The sequence below is a fragment of the Acanthopagrus latus genome, chromosome 9 (genome assembly GCF_904848185.1).
Source record: "Acanthopagrus latus isolate v.2019 chromosome 9, fAcaLat1.1, whole genome shotgun sequence".
NCBI classification, from domain to species: Eukaryota; Metazoa; Chordata; class Actinopteri; order Spariformes; family Sparidae; genus Acanthopagrus; species Acanthopagrus latus.
The window spans coordinates 6,048,248-6,069,436 of record NC_051047.1 but is presented as its reverse complement, the minus strand read 5'-3'; the positions used below and the strand labels follow the sequence as shown (position 1 = coordinate 6,069,436).

At 41.4% G+C, this 21,189-nt stretch overlaps 1 long non-coding RNA gene across 1 annotated transcript; it reads right to left on the bottom strand.

The window, feature by feature from the left end:
• Positions 1–4,749: 4,749 nt before the first annotated feature.
• On the bottom strand, positions 4,750–6,531 carry LOC119025830. The gene is made up of 2 exons (XR_005076926.1): positions 5,893–6,531; positions 4,750–5,805 (listed from the first exon to the last, which is right to left on the bottom strand). It is a non-coding gene; the product is annotated as an uncharacterized LOC119025830 (long non-coding RNA).
• Positions 6,532–21,189: the final 14,658 nt, after the last annotated feature.

The following is a 21,189-nucleotide window of genomic DNA, read 5'->3' as shown; positions in this document are numbered from 1 at the left end:
TGGCATCACAGGGATCTGCAGGGGGCACTCTGCATTGTGCTGTGATGGTTTGGGTCATTGGGTTTTGCGCAGACTTGTGGGTGTGTGCCATCTCGGGTGCATGCTGTTGTTGGAGTGGGACAGGGAATGAGCCAGATGCTGGGATGCCTTGAGATTTGTGTGCACTTATGCAGGGTTGGATGGGGCATTCTGGCTGTTGGTCTCAGGCTTTTCTGCACCGCTCACACATTAGAAAATGATTAACATCAGAAATATCAACCATTTGTTGTTTGCATCAAATCCTACTGTTTTTTCTTAACTGAAGTGTGGATTTTAAACAACATTTACAGACATGGATTTTTTCACAGCAGACAGTTTGACTTGTCGAAGCCATCCAACCATTGTGGTGGCAGCAGGGTAAGCAGGTGTTGCAGACATCCCTCTTCCCAGCATCATTTTCCAATTCCTCCCTAAGGGATCCCATGGCAAACCCAGGCGAAAAATGGAATCCTTCCAGCAGATATTGGGTCTACTCTGAGTCTCCTCCCTGTTGGACGTGCCTCAAAACCTTTAGAGGGAAGCACCAATGAAGCCACTTCAGGCGGCTTCTTTCAACATGAAGGCTCTACTCCGAGCTCCCTCCTAACGTCCAGGCTCCTCGCCCTCTCTAAGGCTGACCCCGATCACCTTGTGGAGGAAACTCATTTTGGCTGCTTGTACCTGCGACCTCATTCTTTCACTCACTACACAGAGCACATGACTATAGGTGACGGTTGGAACATAGATCGACTGGTAAATCAAAAGCTTTGCATTCCAGTTCAGTTTACTCTTTACCACAACGGTCTGGTATGTCTACATACTGTAACCGCTAATGCTGCTTTTATCTGCCTCTCCATCTCATGCTTTTTTTACCCACTTGTCACAGTTAGAATTAGTAATATTAATGATGACTATACTTAATTTAGGTGAGCCAGGGCTCTGGTATTGTGCATGCTCACTCGTTAACATGGCTTGCTACAAAGGCTAGACACACAGGCAGGCTGATAACTGCACAAATGCTTTCAGTCCAGAAAGAAAAACAGAAGATCAAAAACAAATAAAGACCAAAGACAAAAGCTCAACAAATTATGAACCAAGAATAATGCAAGGAATCCGGAACCAAAGCCTGACACACATGACAGCAAGATGGAACAGGAAGACACAGAAACACAAAACAGAAAAGACGACCTGTCAAAGATAGAGGGGAAGACAAGGCACATAAACACACAAGGTGAAATTAACAAACAAAATGCAGGCGAACACAGAACAAGCAGGAAACTAGACAAAGGGAGGAAATGGAGAGCGAAGCATGAAACATGATGACAGAACTTTAAAATAAAACAGGAAACATCAAAATCAAAAACTCAGTCCATGACAAACAATGTAATGGAGTCATCATCATTGTTTTTATTCACACCCTAGCTTTTCCCACTTTGAGACATCAACATATCTGCAGTGAAATGGTCTATAGTCGAGAAGTTTGAATAACTAGACCAACAGAATTTTTACGTGAATATTTAACAATAACTTGTAACTTATAACTCTATAGAAAGACGTGACAGCAATGCTGTTTCTGTACTTTGGTGATGGTTATAACCTGTAACACAAAACACAGTGCTTACTTTGATTGAATTACCTAACTGTTTGTGCAGTGTGTGCAGTTAAATGTCTTCTTTCCATTTCTTTTCCCTTTTTTGCCGCATCATGGTAAAAAAAAAAGAAGAAGAAAAAAAAAGTTGACTGGGATGAAAATAGAACCAGAATTTCCAGTGTCAAAGTCAAACCATTTGTATGCCAGCTGATGGAAGCTGGAAAAAAGCCGTAGGTTAGCTAAACTCTTTGTGCACCATATTGTTTATATATCAACCAATGAGATGTAATCACATTATTCACAACACACACACACACACACACACACACACACACACATCAAAGCTTTGGTAGAGGGCATTAAGCTTGTCATCCACTGCAGCTGAAATTACAAATCTAACTAAAACTTTTACATCTCCAACGACACAGTTCATGTTTACAGTCACATATACTATCGTTGATATTATAATACTATCTATGCTGCAAACTCCAATTCCAATGATGTTGTGTAAAACGTAAATAAAAACAGAATACAATGACTTGCAAATACTTTTAAATTCTTAAATTATATTACATATAGTTTGATATTTAGTTAAAACTGATCAACTTTATTGTTTTTGTGCAGATATTCCCTCATTTTGAATTGGATGCCTGCAACACATTCCAAAATAGCTGGGACGGGGGCAACAAAAGACTGGGAAAGAGAATCTGGAGAAATCTCTGCATGTAAGCAGCAAGGCCGAAAACCAACATTGAATGCCTGTGACCTTCGAACCCTCAGGCGGCACTGCATTAAAAACTGACATCATTCTGTCAAGGATATTACCACATGGGCTCAGGAAAACCACTGTCAGTTCACACAGTTCATCGCTACATCTACAAGTGCAAGTTAAAACTCTACAATGCAAAGCGAAAGCCTTATATCAACAACATCCAGAAATGTCAGCGGCTTCTCTGGGCCCGAGCACATTCTGAAATGGATGGACGCAAAGTGGAAAGGTGGGCTGAGGAATCCACCTTTCAAACTGTTTGTGGAAGTCATGGACGTCATGTCCTCTGGGCCAAAGAGGAAAAGGACCATCCAAATTGTTATCAGCACAAAGTTCAAAAGCCAGCATCTGTGGGGGTGTGTTAGTGCCCATGGCATGGGTAACTCGCACATCTGTGAAGGCACCATAAATGCTGAAAGGTACATACAGGTTTTGGAGCAACATCTGCTGCCATCCAAGCAACGTCTTTTTCAGGGACGTCCCTGCTTATTTCAGCAAGACAATGCCCAGCCACATTATACATATTACAGCAGCGTGGCTTAGTAGTAAAAGAGTGCAGGCACTAGACTAGCCTGGCCTCGGTCCAGACCTGTCTCCCATTGAAAATTTGTGGCGTAGTATGAAGCAGTTAGAACATTACATATCTTGTCTTTGTAGTGTATTCAGTTAAATATAAATTTGCAAATCATTGTATTCTGTTTTTATTAACATTTTATACAACGTCCTAACTTCATTGGAATTGGGATTTATATGAATAGATACTGAAGGACACACAAAGCAAATGAAAAGCAAACCAAACGCTGGGTGAACTGGGCCGGCTGTTTGTGTTTGTTGTGTCTATAACCAGATGGTGGATGTGGAATATATGTGGGTCAGTGATGTTTCACATTTCCTTAATGCCCTACAGAGGAAAGCCCAGCCACCACTTGTTTGAGTTAGAAAAAAGGAGAAATCTGTTAAAAATTAAGACCCACTGATTGAGTCTTTCTGTGAAGGTCTTCATTATAACTTGAAGAATAAAATGAACAAATAACACAAAAATGTGAATCGTTCACTGAGCAGAGACATTTTAAAACATGTTAAAATTCAAAACATTGACATCCAAAGCAATGCCTCTTCTGTCAGATCTCACCGCAGGGCATCTGAGCCGAGGCAGTGGAGCCTGGTTTTAAATCCCTCTGCTATTCAACTTGAATTGGGTCAAGGATTTTAAGGTATTGCCTATCCCTGCCATTCACTGTCTAACAGGTCCCTACTGTCACCAGCGGACTCTTGAGTGATCACTAGAGTGTGTTACACTTTGTAAGTTTGTCTTTGTGAGCTGCAGTGGCATAAAAGTATAATCAATGATTAAAAGGAAAGAAAACAACAGATGTTACCCCTCTACTGTCACTACTTGAAGTGCCCCTGTAGTAGTGTAAAGAGTGAGAAAACACCATGTCCGGGGGGTTTAGGGAGTTGGATGGGTCATACAATGGACTTTACCTCCAGGGACCAGGGTTTATGCCCAAAAGTCATTTGTTTTAAAGTTATGTTATGTTGGTAAGTTAACAAACATACATGGCAATCAGTGATGTACTTGTGTACTTGAACTTACATAACTGCCTTCTATTACTGTACATTAAAAGACTGAGCAGAGTTATTTACATCCAAAGTTTGATCCATTCCTTAACCTAATCAATAAATTTTGGTGCCTAAACCAAGTTGAGTTGGCCGCAAGAGTTGAACTGACAAATCTTTTAACATGTATACACTAAAATCAATGCACGACAAAGTCAACTGGTGATCAAACATTTGTTGAATCAGTAAGACGCAAATAAAGCAGTTAAAAATGACCAGGTTTTAGTTTATGATTACCTGGAAACACAAAACGTATTCATTTTTTTTCTATAATTGTCAATTTTAAAACATTTTCATTAAAAGAAACAGATTAGAACTGTGTTTTGCATAGCATAGCCCTGTCTGCTTCTGCTTTTATTCATCTGACAAACGGGTGAAGTCTGCTGCATTGATATGATTAGGGCATCACACCATGTAAAAGACTCTTAACCATCCCTTAACAGAGCACCTACAGTAGGTATTCTAAATCGATGTCATCAGCTCATAGTTTATGTGTCAGTGGAGATCAAACTGAATTTTGTTAATACCTTGTTTCCTGAAACAACATCCCTTATAATCTATAGGCATTGCTATCGAAAACTGCGCCTTAGTGGATGGAGCAGGTTTTCCAGTAATTGCAAAGATGGTTCCTCCTGTTAATACAAGACACTGAATCCCATATTGCTCGTGATGGTCAGGCCAGCACCTTGCAAAGTAGCTCTCTGCCATGTCTGCTTGGAAAAAGAGGCAAGTGCTCTGGATGAAACATAAATACGGTTAGACCGCTCACTTTTATTGACAGATGCATTCATCAGAAAACCTTGGCAGATCAATCAAAACCATTGCCACTAGGAGTGGATGAAAGATATATAAAGGTGGCCCTGCTCCTTTGAAGATGGTGAACAATGGCACAACTATCAGATTGTTATTGTATTATATACTTGTATCCAATAGGGATGTCACTTCATCCTTGAGCCATGTGCGCCACGTCTTGTGTTTCATAACTTCAGTAACTTCACCACGTAGTGTTCGACTTCAGTAAGAGTGAATGGTGATGCAGTTTAATTGGTCCAGTTCCCAGAAGCATGTTTTGTGTGAACAGGCTTGATGTATTTAATGGCTCTGATGTGCTGTAAAATAACATGAGAACACACACACACACACACACAAACACACACATCCACTCCCAAACACATACTATTCAACTAAATTGTTCTCAATTCAATAGGCTTTATTAGCATGACAGCACAGCCTGCCCTCTGTGGGCATTGTTAGTAACAACAATAACAACAATATTGTTTTAGAGTCTCACAGTAACTAAGGCGGAGCTTCTGGCTGTCTGGATTCCTGTGTTTTTGATTTGAGACTTTTCTTAATGTCTTCCTAATGGTTTTGCAGTCTGAATCAAACCATGTCTTTGTTTGGCATTTTAAGTCCGATAATGAGACCAAATGATTGAATATGTGGCTAATGTTTACCAGACACAGCTCTACACCGTCTGTATTCTGAGGGTAGCTCAGACAGGATTTCTTCACTGACCATTGCGTCCTGGTACTGTGCCAGGCTGTTTTGTGCCCATCTGCATCGCTTCTTTATTTTGTACAGTTTACATGGCTGAGAGCATGTGTTTACTGTGAAGGCTCTCAAAGAGGTTTAGTCAAAATCTGTTATAGCATCATCAATAGTGCTGCTGCCAAGGTTTGAACAATACGTATACTGTCCAAAGGAGTCCCCTCTCAGCCTTCCACTGAAGATGTACAGATCCAACACTCTACAAAGCTGTAAGACTTGTTTTCCACTCCTGTTTGTGTTTTTATCATAATTATTCCTGGCGGGAAGGACAGGAAAGTTAAGGTTAGTTCCAGTGATGTAACTGTCACCTTCAGTACTAGTACTGTAAAGTCTAGCTTCTCACCAGTTCTAGGATTTAAATCTCCAGTGACCAGCACAGTTCCCTGGGCCTGGAAATGACTGATCTCTTCTCCTATAGGGGAGAAAATCTCCTCATTGAGATATGGAGATTCCATTGGGGGAATATAAATTGCACATGAAAAAATAGTTTCTCCAACCCTTTTTCTCACTGGATATTATATTGTTTTTCAATTTCAACCAAATGTGATACTTCCCTTTTTTCATTATTTCTATTGAGTTTGCTAGTTATCACTTATGCCATATCAACATTCCCCCGATTCCTGATTCCTTCTCATACTTTTTGAAAAAAACAATGTTATTGGCAACATGTTTACATTTAAATCGTTTTTTGTTTTTGAAAAACAGGATTGAAAAACAGGATTATTATTATTATTATTGGCAGGGGATGTGGCAGGGTATCCAAGTCATCACATACTATAAACCTACTCCTCCCCCTGCGACAACAACTACGAGCTAAATAACCACTTTGGGAGTCTCGGCCCCCAGGCCGGTGCCTTTGGAGGCCCAACCGCCCCACCACCACACCTGACCCCAACCAGGGGAGCCCCAGCCAGGCTCCGCCCCACCACGCTCGTGTAAGTGGCTGACAAAGAGTTGGACTAAAGAAATGTTGCCCTGTTAACCTGCGCTTAATATAGACCTGCTATACTAAACTGGAGGCTCTATTTTGCTTTGATTCAAAGACACAAGCATTCTTTTTATTTGATTCTAAGACACAAGCACAAACACACACACACACACACAAAGACATACAGACACGTTGTTGTTCTCTGTTGTGTTGCTGATGCTTGTGCTAACAGCTGATCCAGATCCAAGGCTGACACACTGTATCCATAGAGTTAAACAATGTAAAAGTGAATACAAATGTGAATACTAGTGTCTTAATGATTAGCTGATTGTCATGAAATGAGCCAAAATAGCTTAAGTTTTGATAATCAATTACTCAACCTGTTCAATGCGCAAGAACGCAAAACATTCTCTGGTTATGTCTTCTCAAATGTGACGATTTTCTCTCTTTTTCTGTTGTATGTCACTTTACATTGGCTACAGTAACACTTATTTATTGGTTAATTGAAAAAAATATGTATATCAATCCACATGATAATAACTATAAGTAGGTGGCTCTACCATGTACCTTTTCAGAGTGAAGTATGTCTACAGTGTTTATAAGATCTCTTTCTGTGTGGGCATAAATGGAATTCAAGTGTTATACATCAGTCTTAATTATAATACACTGTACATTAACAGCAGTAAAGGTTTATAAAGCAGTGAGGAAGTTCAGGGCTGCACACTCAAACCTCTCAGTGGTTGCTTGTGAAACTGTTTACATGGAAATATCAATAAGATTTATTTAAATGCTAACGATGTAGCTATGGCATCAGTGTGCTAGAATCTCTGGAGGCAACCTGGTTGGTGGTCGAACCTATTCAAACTAACTAATAGTCATAATTGTCTATACACACACACACACACACACACACACACACACACACACACACACACACACAACAATAATAGCAACTTTACTTGATAGGGCTGGGGCGAGTACTCCTCCCTGTAAAGCAATCATTTTGGTGTACCTTTAGCATCTAAACATTAATGATTTTATTCTAAGAAGCAGTGTGTGAAGGCTGAGTGTTACGGTAACAGGATTCTTTGAACATTCGCATGAAGAGTAATTTGAGACTCCTCCTTTAAAAGACTCCTCCACCAGGTTAGCATTGCTTGCATTAGGCTAACATCATAAGACTCACCAACAAAAAGGCCAAAATAGATGCAGCAGAACCAGAGATGTCTGTTATTTATTTTATTTTTTTTTCAAATATTAATTTCCATCAAAGCTTGATGCCTAAATTACCCATAATGCTACCCAAGTGGTCAGAGATTCAGGTTTGTTACACATGTAGCTGCAAATGTAGCTAACCAACAGAAGCCCAGTGGCAGTAATTCGTTCTGACTGCACTTCTTCACTTTCTTCATTTTAAACTTGTAGACTCATCATCTGAGGCAGTTAATCACAAAAGGCTTCATGAAGTTGGTTAAGTTAGTGTAAGGGTTAATTAGAGCAGGGGCTTATGGACACATACTACAATCAACTACTACAAACTACATTAAGTGTAGCTACAGGCATTTCACGTGATTCTTAAAGAGTTTTGAATTAGGTCAGTCTGGTGCCTCACTCAGTGATGGACTGGGATCAAAAAACAGTTATGCCATACAGCGACCAAATTTCCAAACCGAACAGTAATCCACATTACTGACAAACCGCATGAAGCTGGAAACCTACAAACTACACAGCAATGAGATGGGAAACCCTGTGAAAACACAAAAATAAGAATGTGTTGTATCACAACACAGATTAATCAGTTTTAGTTATGGGGCTTGCAAGGCAATGGTACCCAAATGTGTATTGTCAAGCCTCGCCTCAAAAAATGATAAGAGGAATGACCATTTAAATAATGGGGAAAGATTGCCAAAGCAGGCACATAAAAGGGCTGAAGAAGCATTTTTTAGTTTCTTGGTAGCTGAATAGTTACAGTGCATGCCATATAAGCACGTCATTCCATCTGTCGACATTCGTTCCATTTCATACCCTTCTGTCTCTCCCCTGCTTCTTCACCTCTCACTGTTCAATAAAGGCAGTGGCAGTCTGCATCAACCTGTGGCATGTCCGTGGCATCTCTACTTGTTTACACATTTTAATTTCGCTTTGTTTTGCGCTTCTTAATATTATCTAAATATATGTTTAAATTATATTTTCCCTGTGTTTATATTATTCTGGCGTTTCTGAACTGCTGAGCGGAGATGCCACAGGTTGCCACAGACTGCCACTGTGGTGCCACTACCTGCCAATGTCACTGGGAAGATCTCGCTGTCTCTCCAAGAACAGATAACTAGTTTTGTTACGATATTTGAAATGTTGTGTTTTGTGTGCATGATGCAGTTTTCACTTTCGCCAAACACTGGACAAAACCTGGATGAGTTGAATTTTATTTGCTACTTTCGTGCAAATCTGTAACATTTTCTTAGTCAGAAAACTCCAATAAATCGCACAGAAGGTTTCAATTTGTTCAACCATAAAGGTACAGACACCACAGAGTTTTAATAATGACACACCCTTGACACAGCAGCCATTACTGTAGGAGGCTACAAAGCCCTCCTCCTGTTTCAGGTCAGGTTGCCTTATTTAACAACCTTGGCTTTCCCCTCAAGAGATGTTGGAAGGGAATGAGGGTCAGGATGGCCTCATCCCAAAACAAAGAAGCTCGCCTGACACCTCTGCCCTCTCATCACAAACTGTCATGTGATGCTCAGACAACCCAGATGCACTCCCATGACTCTTGTGTAACTGCTGTTTCATTAAATAGCATCAATTTCAAAACAGCTCGCCTCTGGCTCATTGAGCGCTGATCCACCAGGGAAATCTGGAGAATAGGGAAATGGCAACTTTTTTTCATAATATTTAATATATGGTGCAAAAGGATTAAATGTAGCTCTTGTCATTCACTTGTACTATGAACACTCTTCTTTCAAAAAATTCTAAATCCTAATCAGTTTTGATGGCCCATGTTACTCATGCAGCCCTGCTGAGTGTAGTGAATATTCCTCACCTTCTTTATCCCTTTCTCTTCTGTTTCTCTGTTCTCACTCTCTGTCTGTTCGGCTTGTAAAAAACGCTGGTTCAGACCAGACAATGTCTACACAAGCTGATACTTCCCCCTCGAGCCAGAATGTCTGCTGCTTGATGTTTGTGTCTTCACAGGCCCGTCCTGCCTGACTTCATTTAGGAGCTGCAGTGTCACGTCTTATCAAGTCAAGGAGATTTCTGTTGTCCAACATCAAACAGTGTTAGAACAATGTAGTGGTGCTCCATCACTGGTGCAACAATTACTAAATAAGAGACAGGGATGCAAAATGTGCAACTGTTGGAGACAGAAATCTGCTATTCACAAAGTCAGACACCAGACTGTAGTGTTAAGGTTACAGTTAAGGTGAGAGAAGGTCTCCAGGGAATTAATGTAAGTCCTTTCACTGTGTGTGTGAGAGAGTGTGTGTGGTGTGTGTGATGAAATGCATGTTGACAACATTTACACTCAGTAACCCTGGTGTGTGTGTGTGTGTGTGTGTGTGTGTGTGTGTGTGTGTGTGTGTGTGTGTGTGTGTGTGTGTGTGTGTGTGTGTGTGTGTGTGTGTGTGTGTGTGTGCATGTGCATGCTGATAACACGCATATGCACACATATTTACACACACGCAGACTGAATCTGCTTTAGGGTGAGTGTGTCGTTATTAAAACTGTTTCACAGACTGTCAGCGTGAATCAGTTCATCCAACATCATGACTTCATTCTTGTGATCTGTCTGTCTCTTTTTGGTGACCAGCAAATGCCCTACACTCAACACCACAATCACTATATATATCTAAATGCATATTATATAAAAAAAAAAAAAAAAAATGAGGTCAAATTTAAAACCCATCATTTTGCCCACACAAAATGCCTCTATCTATCAGACAGAGTCTGTCAGCTTGTTAATAAATCCTGGTCCCTTATTGACTAGTTTGCCATGTGATCTCATCAATAAACTATTTTTTTATAGCTGTTTTTGAATAGATGATTAATTTACAGATGTGAACAGTACATCAAATTGATCAAATAAATAAATGGTTGCTCTGTAAATATTAAGTCTCTTTGAGCACAATAACAACATTCAACTTAATCCCTTATAAACTTCTGTTGACAAGGCTGTACAATGTTCATTGTCTTGGGTGCATTTTTCACTTGCTGTTTTTTTGCCACACAAATGTGCATACGCACACACACACACACACTACGCACACATACACACACACACCATTCTTCATTCTTCTGTCCTGAGTCATAATCTCTGTTAAATCTTCCTCTTATCCATCCTTCGTCATTCTTCTCTTTCAGCTGTGTCTTTATGCATCTTTACATAGGTCTAACTGTTGTTGGCAGTACAATACCAGTCTAGGCTGGTAATTACATACATCTGTCTGCAAACAGGGTTCAGGTTGGCTTTACATGATCTCTTCTGACTGTAAAAAAGTGTTGATTTGTTCAGAATTGACTCAGACACTGGTTGACAGTAAATGACCCATTCGTCCAACTGTCACCTTTGAAGTTAATTACAGGAATATTTTTCCTTGCTTGACCTAAATTCTATGATGGACTGCGAGGCTACATTTCACGTTTTCACCTAAATCCGGTAGGTAATTTTCAGTATACATTTCACAGTTTCACCTAAATACTGCAGTTGATTAAAGGGATACATTTCATAATTTGCTTTAACAAGCAGAAAATCCACTCAGCGGTCCACAAATGGCCTCCTGGGCATACATGTTACAACTTTTACTAGAGAGAAAAAATAACACAACTGTTAAAGTGTCAAGTGCTGGAGGGAAAGAAGTAGCCAGATTGACATTTTCAAAGGTCTGGCAAGTGAGAAAAATGTCAGAGGGTACACTGACAAGGCCTCGAGTCTCAGATGTAGTTAGAGCAGCAGAAATGTTTGTGAAGTGACTTTTAGATCTCCCATGACGGGTTTCAGATTAAGTTATCACAGATTATCACTTCTTTAAGAATTAATTGTTGTTTATCTTGATATGAAGTGGTCTGCCCTGTGACATGTTATTTCATTAAAAGGGTGGTTTCAGATTGTCTTGTCAGCTTGAGCTTAAAGGAACAGTTCACCCAAAAATAAGACATCATTATCTCCTCAACCCCATGCCGATGGTAAAGTCAAGTCACAAAGACAAAGTGGTCCACATAAGAATTAAGGAGCATCACAGCAAAACAGCAGTGCAGCATTCTCCTAAACAACTGAAGTAGCTGGGGACTTGTTACAGATTTAATCTTGGATCATGCTGGACAAGCTTTATGGAGCCGTTTTGTGTCTTTTGTTTCGGCTGACCTGATGTACTTCAGTTGTGTAGGAGAATGCTCCAACACTGTTGTGCTGCGAAGCTCCTGAAGTCTTTTGTGGACTACAAAACTTCACCACTGAGCAGCTACAACACAGTTCCCACCTCACTCTCTCTGCATAGATTTTCCCAGCTAGTCTAGGGATTTGGAGTGCTCAAAGGGCTTTTTTTTCTCTGACCCCTTGGAAAAATATTTCCAAACTGGGTACGAAGACTCCCAGGGGACCCTGGTAGCTCGTCATGGAGGAGCATGATTTTAATTTAACCACTAATTAATACAAGAAACTGAAAAAGAAACAGTGGCTGTTTTAAACAGTTTCATTTCCAGAGCTATATTCAGAGGAGACTAACATCATCTGTATGTTACCTAAATGTTCTCAGGTGAGAATGTAAGGGGATCTACCTGACTGATTGTTTCTCAGAAAAATATTTGTGGATCTCCACATTACCATTAAAGTGTATAATTGCATGGGGTTGGCAGCCCAGTGGCTCAGTGCTCTACTAACATATGGACGTTAGTGTGCTAACTGCTCAGCCAGGAAAGCTCTCTGGCTGTCATCCCTAACACACACAACTCTGCACTAGCCCAACCAGAAAATGAAAGCTGCAGCAAGGCAGCGCTCTAAATATTTATACCTGTGCACCTGTACTTGAACTGAAGTGAATCGAATTCAACGTACACAACTATCTTATTTGGCCGGACATCAATAATACTTCCTGGAAACAATCACTTTGTGTTGATTTGATTTAAGGTCTTCTAGGCAGGACAGCCTAACTACATACATACTCCTCGATGTGTCTGCATCGCGGGTTAATTCACTGTTTTCACTATTCAAGGGACGAGCCAACCAAACTTTTTCCCACTGCAGATCCAAGATGTGGCTATAGACCAGCCCAGGGAGGACATGCCACTCTCTCAGAAGTTACTTGGGACATATTTTACATGTATTCTCCCACATTCGTTGACAGACTATAACCACTGATTTTCACACAGCCATAGTTGGCATACCAGCCCCAAATTGTAGGTTTACAGATTTACAAGTGAATGCTTTGGCATTTGCATCACTGCTTGCTCGAAAGCTTATCCTATTTATTTGGAGGTCAAATGAGGCCCCATCTTTCTTGCAATGGATAAAGGACATGTTTTTCTTTTTGCCTTTAGAAAAGCTCTGATACAGGCAAAACACACAAACATTTTGCCTTGACTTGGAGCCCCTTCACTGAAGGCTCTCTCTTTCATTAAATGTTTTGTTCACCCTGGCTGTAACAACAGTATTTAAACAGACAGCTGTGCATAGTGCCATAATGTTCTCAAAAACTACAATCAACACATGGAATAGTGGTACGGGACCCCATCAAGTTTTGTTTTCTTGTTCCTCTCTTACTGAGCCTTGGAAGGTGGGCGGGAGGTATTGTAATTAGTACTTCTGTTCTGTGACATGGCTGTTTTTGCACTGTGTGCATTTGTTTAATAATTTGAAAATCAAAAGATGTGCTATGTAGGATTAGTCAGTTGCTGCTCTGTAAACACACCATTCAAAGTTGATTGCTGAGTCTCATTCCTAATGGCTGATACTTTGGGTTGGCATGCAAGCATTGGTATTTGTGACTCAACAACCAATCATCTCTCTTCAGAATCGCTTACACTGAAATGGCTCTGAAAAAAAAACATAAGGTGAAAGCACAGGCAGAGGGCAGGCACCACCACATCTATTGGTCATTAGTGATGATTGAGAGGAATTTTCTTTTTCCTTTTTGTATGCAATACAGTAGTATACTAATGTGTGGCATATCTTTAAACACAGTTCAGTTTAGATAAAATGCAATAAGTAAATATAATGATGAAGGTCTTCTGACTAGATGTGACACTATCTATCTATCTGTCTATCTATCTATCTATCTATCTATCTATCTATCTATCTATCTATCTATCTATCTATCTATCTATCTATTTCATTTCAAGGCTATGGGGCAGAAGTACTTGATCCTTTAAAGATAGACGTTTCATTAATTATGGCCACTGTCTGGAGGACAAACAGATAGATGGAGATAGAATTCAGCATTAAGGTGACCAGGACCCAGCAGGCTGATATATTCAAATGAAGTTGCAGCAGTTGTAGAAGAGGTGTTTTTCCAGTCTTCACCTGATTCATTACAAAAACAACCGGAGACAAAGCTTCAAAGCCGCACCAGAACTCTGCTGCATGGACATACATCCAAGCTGTTTTGTTGGGAAGCATCAGTGTGCGTCCAAGTCTCTGTCCAGGCGGGAAGATGAAAGACAATGTGGAGCTGTTGCACATCTTTTTCCTATGAGCTCATCCAAACAGAGACAAAACGGATTCAGTAACCACAGCGGGGCTGGGTGGACGGAGGGAGAGAGCGTCAGAGGAGGAGGATGGAGAGGCTGGCTGGTTTTGGATAACAAGGTTGGAGCGTCGACTAAAACAGAGGGAGGGGGTGGAGGATGGCAGCAGGGCCCGTAGGTTCAGCACCTGCGAGCTTTTGTTGGCCATGCTGCTCTGGGCAGTTGGGATGTGTGCAAGGATTTAGCGAGAGGCAGCATAATTAGTCGCACAGGGAATTTACAACCAGACACATTATGATAGCTTTTAAAGTGATGTCTTATTCATTACCTGCAGTGAGATTCCTGAGCTCCGCTTGTGCTGGCAGATGGACCTCAGACAAGAGACTCCCACTGATGACAACATTTGTCCTCAGTGTCAGTAAAAAGAACTCATGCAGTATTTTCCTACAACTGCAGTGATATTACATTACCCATATGTTAACACAAGTCCTTTACCATGCAGCCTGACAGGAGAAAGGATGATATGTCTCCATATTTCCTTCTGACTCTCTGATCTTCAGGTTTTGCCTTTTGACCTTACTTTTATGTGGGAGGTAGCAAAGATGCCTCTCATTTTACTCCTGACAGGATCCACACACACATCCAGACAGCAGAAGCAGACAAAGGTGTCATGACACAGTTATTATAAAAAATATGATGGCAGCATTATCTTAAAGTTTAATATAGAACACAGTTGAGCTTTCAGAAGGCTGTACTGAAATACATTACACAACTATGTCTGGGAAAGCAATATGACTCCACTATGTGTCAGTAAGTGAGCATCTGCGGCCTGGTTGTGGCAGACCGCCGGCACTAGTTGGCCCTTTTGATGTCTTTTTGGCCGTGGAAGCGTCAGAGCTCGTAGGCGAGAGGAATCACTCTGATTGGTCATTCAGTTAATCAGTGCAGAGGAACAGAAACCTGTCGCTTCAGTAGCCATGATTTCACCCACTGAGCGCAGTTTCTACCTTATTTTTTGCCTTTTTATCTGACGTATTCTTGATAAGAAGTGGCGATATTGGAGCGCTGTTAAGGTCAGTTGGTAGAGCGGGTGTCCCATGAACAGAGGCTTCTTGCAGCGGACCTGGGTTCGCCTTCCGGCTCGGGTCCCTTTGCTGCGAGTCACTCCCCCTCTCTCTCATCCCGTTTTCTCTCACCTCTTCAGCTATCCTGTCAAATGAAGCCATAAAAGGCCAAAAAAAAAAAAAAGAAAAGGACAAAAAACAGGACTGGTCATAAAAAAAAGTGTGTATACCCACAGTCGTGAGTCCCCCAGTTTCCCTTTTCACCTACTGCCTGAAGGTATGGGAAGTTATATCCTCTCACGCAGGCCAGAATGTGCGAGTTGGCCATTGGCTGTAGTCTTTGCAGGGTGTTCAAGTGCAGCTTTTTGGCTGAGACTCAGGCACATGAGGCAACAGTCGCCACTAATTCTTTGATGTCGGTGTGGTTCTTGTGGGCCCTTACACTTGCTTTGAGCACTGATCAGTGCACATCTGGCCACCTGGTGAGAATGATGTCGGTTTCTCTCCTTTTTTGATAATTCTATTAGGATCAGAAAACCATTCATCTTTCCCAGAATGAAATCGAAGCCAAGACGGCCTTCCAAGGGAAACACAATTTATAGAAAAGAAGGGATGACTGTGCCAGGCAGCCACCTGTCAGTTCAGCTCTGTAGTTTGTGTACCGATCAGATACTTTTTACTTCTTCTTTCATATTATTTGAAGTAAAAATAGAATTAAGAAAAATATCAATTAACAGACATGGTGAGGAGGAGGAGACCTACTACCTCAACATAAATGATATAAAACAGTACTCACGATGTCAAAGATACAGTGTATTATTCATTATTTGTAAAGCATTTGTCAAACAGGGTTATTCAACCATCACCTGGTGTTTCTGTCATGTTCTTTGGCTGTTTGATAAGAATGATGTAACTTTGAGCGCTGGGCAGTTAGACAAGACAACCGCTTACAAAACGTTTGTGTTCCTTTGACAGCACACAGGCCCTCGCTGTGTTTATCAAACATGAGGCTGCCCCTAAAGCGGATGTCTGTTCTTTGAGCATACCACACCGTACCCAACTACACATTACCCAACTACACATGACTCAACTACACATTACCCAACTGCAGGTGGTTTTGCAAAATGTTCCTAGAATGTAACCAAATGACCCTTTCAAGTAGTCGAGGCTCTGCGTAAAACATCAATAAAAACAGAATTAAACGTGAAGTGAATTCTCTTGGACCAGTTGAATATAATACAATGTCAAGATATTTGAATATCAAACTGATAAACTTTGTTTACATAAAAACACACTCATTCTGAGTGTGCAACACATTTCTAGAAACAGTCGATGCAGCAGCATGTTTGCTGTGTTATTATATGTTGTTTCTTTTAGCAGCACACAGTAAATGTTAGAGAGCTGAGGACAGAAATTCTTCATCAGTCTCATTTGATATACTACTTCAGTTGCTCAGGCACCCAGGGTCTCCACCGTCCTATTCTGGGCTTCAGAATGTGCCGCAAATTTTCAGCGGCAGACTGGACTGAAGGCAGGACAGTGAAGTTCCACACCCGCACTCTGGAACTACAAAGCCACACTGTTCTAACAGTTACAGGATGCAGCCTGGCGTTGTCTCGCTGGAGTGTGTCGGGACATCCCTGGAGAAGACATCGTCTGGATGGATATAAATACACATTTCACTTTCTAATGCGGTGTCTTGCTCACGTTGCCATGGACATCCTACTTTCACAGGTAAATGAAGCTTTGAAGGTCAACCTATTGTTACCACAGAACAGATTAAATATAACTTCAGTCTTGTTTTCATGACAAGTCGTGAGACCAGACCCTGTATCACCTGTTCATAACTTCAAGGTTGAAGCTGTCAAAAAGAAAATTCTGTCATGTCGAAGAAAAGGTCTTATGTGACGGTGCTGATGTGAGCATAAAAATAAAGGAGCAGCGTGTAGGATTTAGTGGCAACTAGTGGTGACGTATCAGATTGGGTCTCTTCCAAGTATGTAAGAGAAGCTGCTAAAACATTTGAAATGCCCTCTCTAAAGACAGTGTTTGGTTTAAGATCATCTTTGTGAAATCATAAATTGTGAAAAGGATGGTATTAAAAGTACAAAAATGTATCACATTATGAATGAATCAGTACTGACTTCCCTCCCCAGACAGCTTTACAACCATTCACACCTGGGCTCACCTAGCCCTAGCAACCCACGTGAAGGCCAATTGGGTCAACAACCCACAAGTGGCCATGACAACTCTGAAACTCAGAGCTCACATGTGTCCCTGATTACTCAGTAAGGACACTCCCACACAGAGTTTAAAAGCCTGCAACTCCCCTCCAGTTAGTTAGACCTGAAGAAGTGTCTTGGATGAGCGGTGACACGTCTTCAAGAAACTGAAACAAGTCAGTTGCCTAGGATACAGCTCCTAGGATTACCATCATTGTGACTTAGAATTCTGACATTCATCCATCCTCTATATAAATAGGTCAAATCAGTGACAGTTTCTACGGTCTATTTCTTCCCTTTGACCAGCAACACGCAATCACAAGCTTGGTCCTGTGCCAGTGCATGTCCCTGAGCCTTGTCATCCCCTCAGGAGCATGACAAAGACAGGTATGCATCATCAGTCATCAGAAGGTGCCGGCAGGCATATGCAGTCATTCACTCTATAACCAATTATAATAATCAGAGAGGAACTTTGCTTTCCTTTCTTTCGTCTGTCCTCATAACATCACTGCTCTGCAAAGAACACGTGAGATGCAGACAAGCCCAGTCAGCATTTATCTTCCACAAAGATCTGGGTACTTACTCACATCATTCCTCTGAAGACACCATGTACTTCATTGATGAATGACAGGGGGGAAGCTGCTTTTAGCTGCTTTTAGCTGCTTTTAGCTGCTTTTAGCTGCCATGCTGCGCAGATTTCAAACCATCAAGACTGAAAATCAAAAGCCATGCAAGCTGTGACTCTGTGAGGCTGTACACATATTGGTAGAGCTGTGCTTTGGACTATGCAAATGTTGGCAAGCTAATATGTTCACAATGACCATTCAACCGTGTCCATAAACAGCTTTAATGTTTGTGTCAGGCTGAACTTTGAGGAAATGTGTTTGAAATACCGTACAAGACGTTTAAGATATCTGACAGAACATGGAGTCATAAAAAAAACAAGCTAATAGAAAATATGTTACTGTTAGACCAAGTGGAAGACAGTGTTACAATTTAATGAACAACCTTAAAGTTACTTAAATTCATTCATTGTATTGATTTTTTTTCTGTCTTTTACTTTTACCAGTTTCAGCTCACTTGTTGGCTCTTTTTTGTTGCCTCACTATAAATCATCTCAAATTCCCCTGCATGAATAGTGCTGGACAGTTCAAGTTGTCTTGCTTGCTGCATGCTGAGCTCAAACACTCAGAGGCTTTACGAACAGGATGATGACGCCGACAGACAGAACACTATATGAGTGGTAAGGATCATACTAAGGACGGACTAAATACAGATGAAGAATTTACTACAGGGATTTGTAAATTACTTTAGCTTTGAAGATGTATTTATAAAATATTGCCAGAATTCAAGGGTAGCTCCAAAATATTCAGCGCGGAGCATTTCGCGATGGTAACCAACGTCTGCTGCTCTCTGATAGCTATGAAACGTCAATTCAGGCTGTGTTCTGTTGTGTTTTTCAGGGAAAATAGGTGTAAGAATATTTATTTTCTTGACATTCTGTCAGTTTATGTTCTCTATTTATTAGATTAACAAAGATAAGAGCTTGTGAAACAGAGAACTCACCATAATAAGAAAAAAAGGGGGGATTGAGGATGGAAAAACGACAGGTGGAAAGGGAGAGGGGAATAGAGGTGAAAGGAAGGACCAAGTCTGGAAAGAGGAAGGAAGTCAAGGGAGGAGGACGGAGCCAGAAAAAGAGCAGAGGCAGGGCCGGGAGGGAGGTGAGACTTGAAAGGAAAAGGTAGTCAGGTTCTATTTTGGACGACCCGGTTTGATCTCAGTTCAGTCCCAGCCAGCACCAGTCACCTCTGGTTAATCATCATCCGTCTGGATGCTGGCACTCAGAATAGTCCGGAGGCAATCTGTGCCGGTCGGCTGATCTGTCCACCCACAACTCCACATCTTCCCCCCCTCTCCCCAAGAGTCTGGGCAGCCGTACCAACCGACCCTCCAGGATGAGTCCTCCACGTCAGAAATCTGCTTCCACCTCATCTCGAGGTCTACATCCTGTGGCGTTTGCTACACCGTCGAGTCCCCTCAACATCACAAGGCTCTGCTGTTCCTCAGACATGGGGCCGCGACTCACCAGAATCCCTTTTCAGGCCAGTCTATATCTCTATTTACAGCAGAGTTAAGCATTAAACACACATGAGGAATGCCTATTGTGTTCGTGTTGATCGGGTGTGTTGTAATCCCACACTATCAACAGTCACACCTAGTTCTTCATGTTAGTTATCAACACAGCTTGAAGCCAAAGTCAACTCTTTTTTGTGCATAAAATTCCTCAGTGTGCAGCGTGCACCAGTCGTGATTGCATCACTGCTGATCGCACATAAGAAAGATCCTCCAAACAATGAGGGGTGGAAGAAGAAGTCACAAACCATTTCATTCTTCTTTTCAAAAGGCATGTTAAATATGTCGGGCACGCACGGGTGAATCACAGCTTGGGGTTTTATTGGCATCTTGAGGTTGAAACGTGGGCTAAGAAGGAACGTGAGGGTTCTGGCACTGAGGAATGTGGTCGCGCAAGGCACCGATTGGGCCAAAGTGTTTGTATTAAACCCTGTGAAACGGGCTCTATTCGTCGGGCAGTGCTCCTGACCTACATTTAGCGAGACGGTAGAAAAATCTGACGTTACATTATACGGGCCGGATTCTCATGTGGCTCCTCGTTCCACACAGTGAAGCAAAGTAAAGACACAGCAGGAAAAAAGAAAACAACGCTCTGCTCAAATATTTACAATATGATTCAAACAGCGACAGTCTTCACAGAGTGCTGTGGAGATTTAACGATAGCAGACACAGTGTTTTTCCAACGCTGTTTTTTTTTTCTTTTTTCCTGTTGTCTTTACTGGGAAAATATACTAAGCCAGCTTGCTGATTTTGCGAGGTTAACTTGACAGGAATGAGCCTTAAAACGCATTAATACCTTACACTCATTAAACTCTTTCTAAACAGTTTTCCTGGCAAGTGCAAGATGATATCTGCAACATCTCACGTTTTGACATAAGCTTTTAACAAAAGCCCAGTAATAGCAAGCGCAGATAAGCCGGCCAAGACAAACACAATGACTCTATTTCGAGATCATGTGCACGTGTGGGCACTGATGTCATCCTTACTGTGTTTCTCCTTGGCCCTGCGCTCCCTTCTCAGTGACAGTCCGCTTATAATCAACTCCTGCTCCTGGTTAAACTACGGATGTCTCCAACACCACCTGTTGCCTTAGTAACAGATTGTTTTACAGGATGATGCCGCTGTTGTGCACAGATAGAATTAGTTCCATGTGTGGATGGCTGCGGCGGAGCTCGAGCGAGGGACAAGTCATTAGTGTCGGTGTAAACAGCGAGGGTGTGGGCGTGAGCCGACTGGCTCGTGCTTATCCTCAGGCTAATAGACAGTGAAGGCTTTGGAAGAAAATAAAGGAAAATTCATGACGGATTAACTAATGCAAGAATTCCAGCTGATTCTGCACGCTGGATACCATTAATCCCAAAAATAACCCAATGCTGCTATCGAGGCTCCCTATGGTGTGCAAATTCAACAAGTGTATTCGTCAAGAAGTGTGAAGTTAGCAGAGTTTAGCTGAACTTCATGGCAAACTCAAGCGACTCACATTACTTCCTGAGGAAGAATAGCCTGAGGTCTGTGTAACATCACAGGAATCATCCTGCTGCAATCAAAGGTTTTACAGTAGATGATGGACTGTCCTATGATTAGGGTTTATTATAAGTGTCAGATTATCA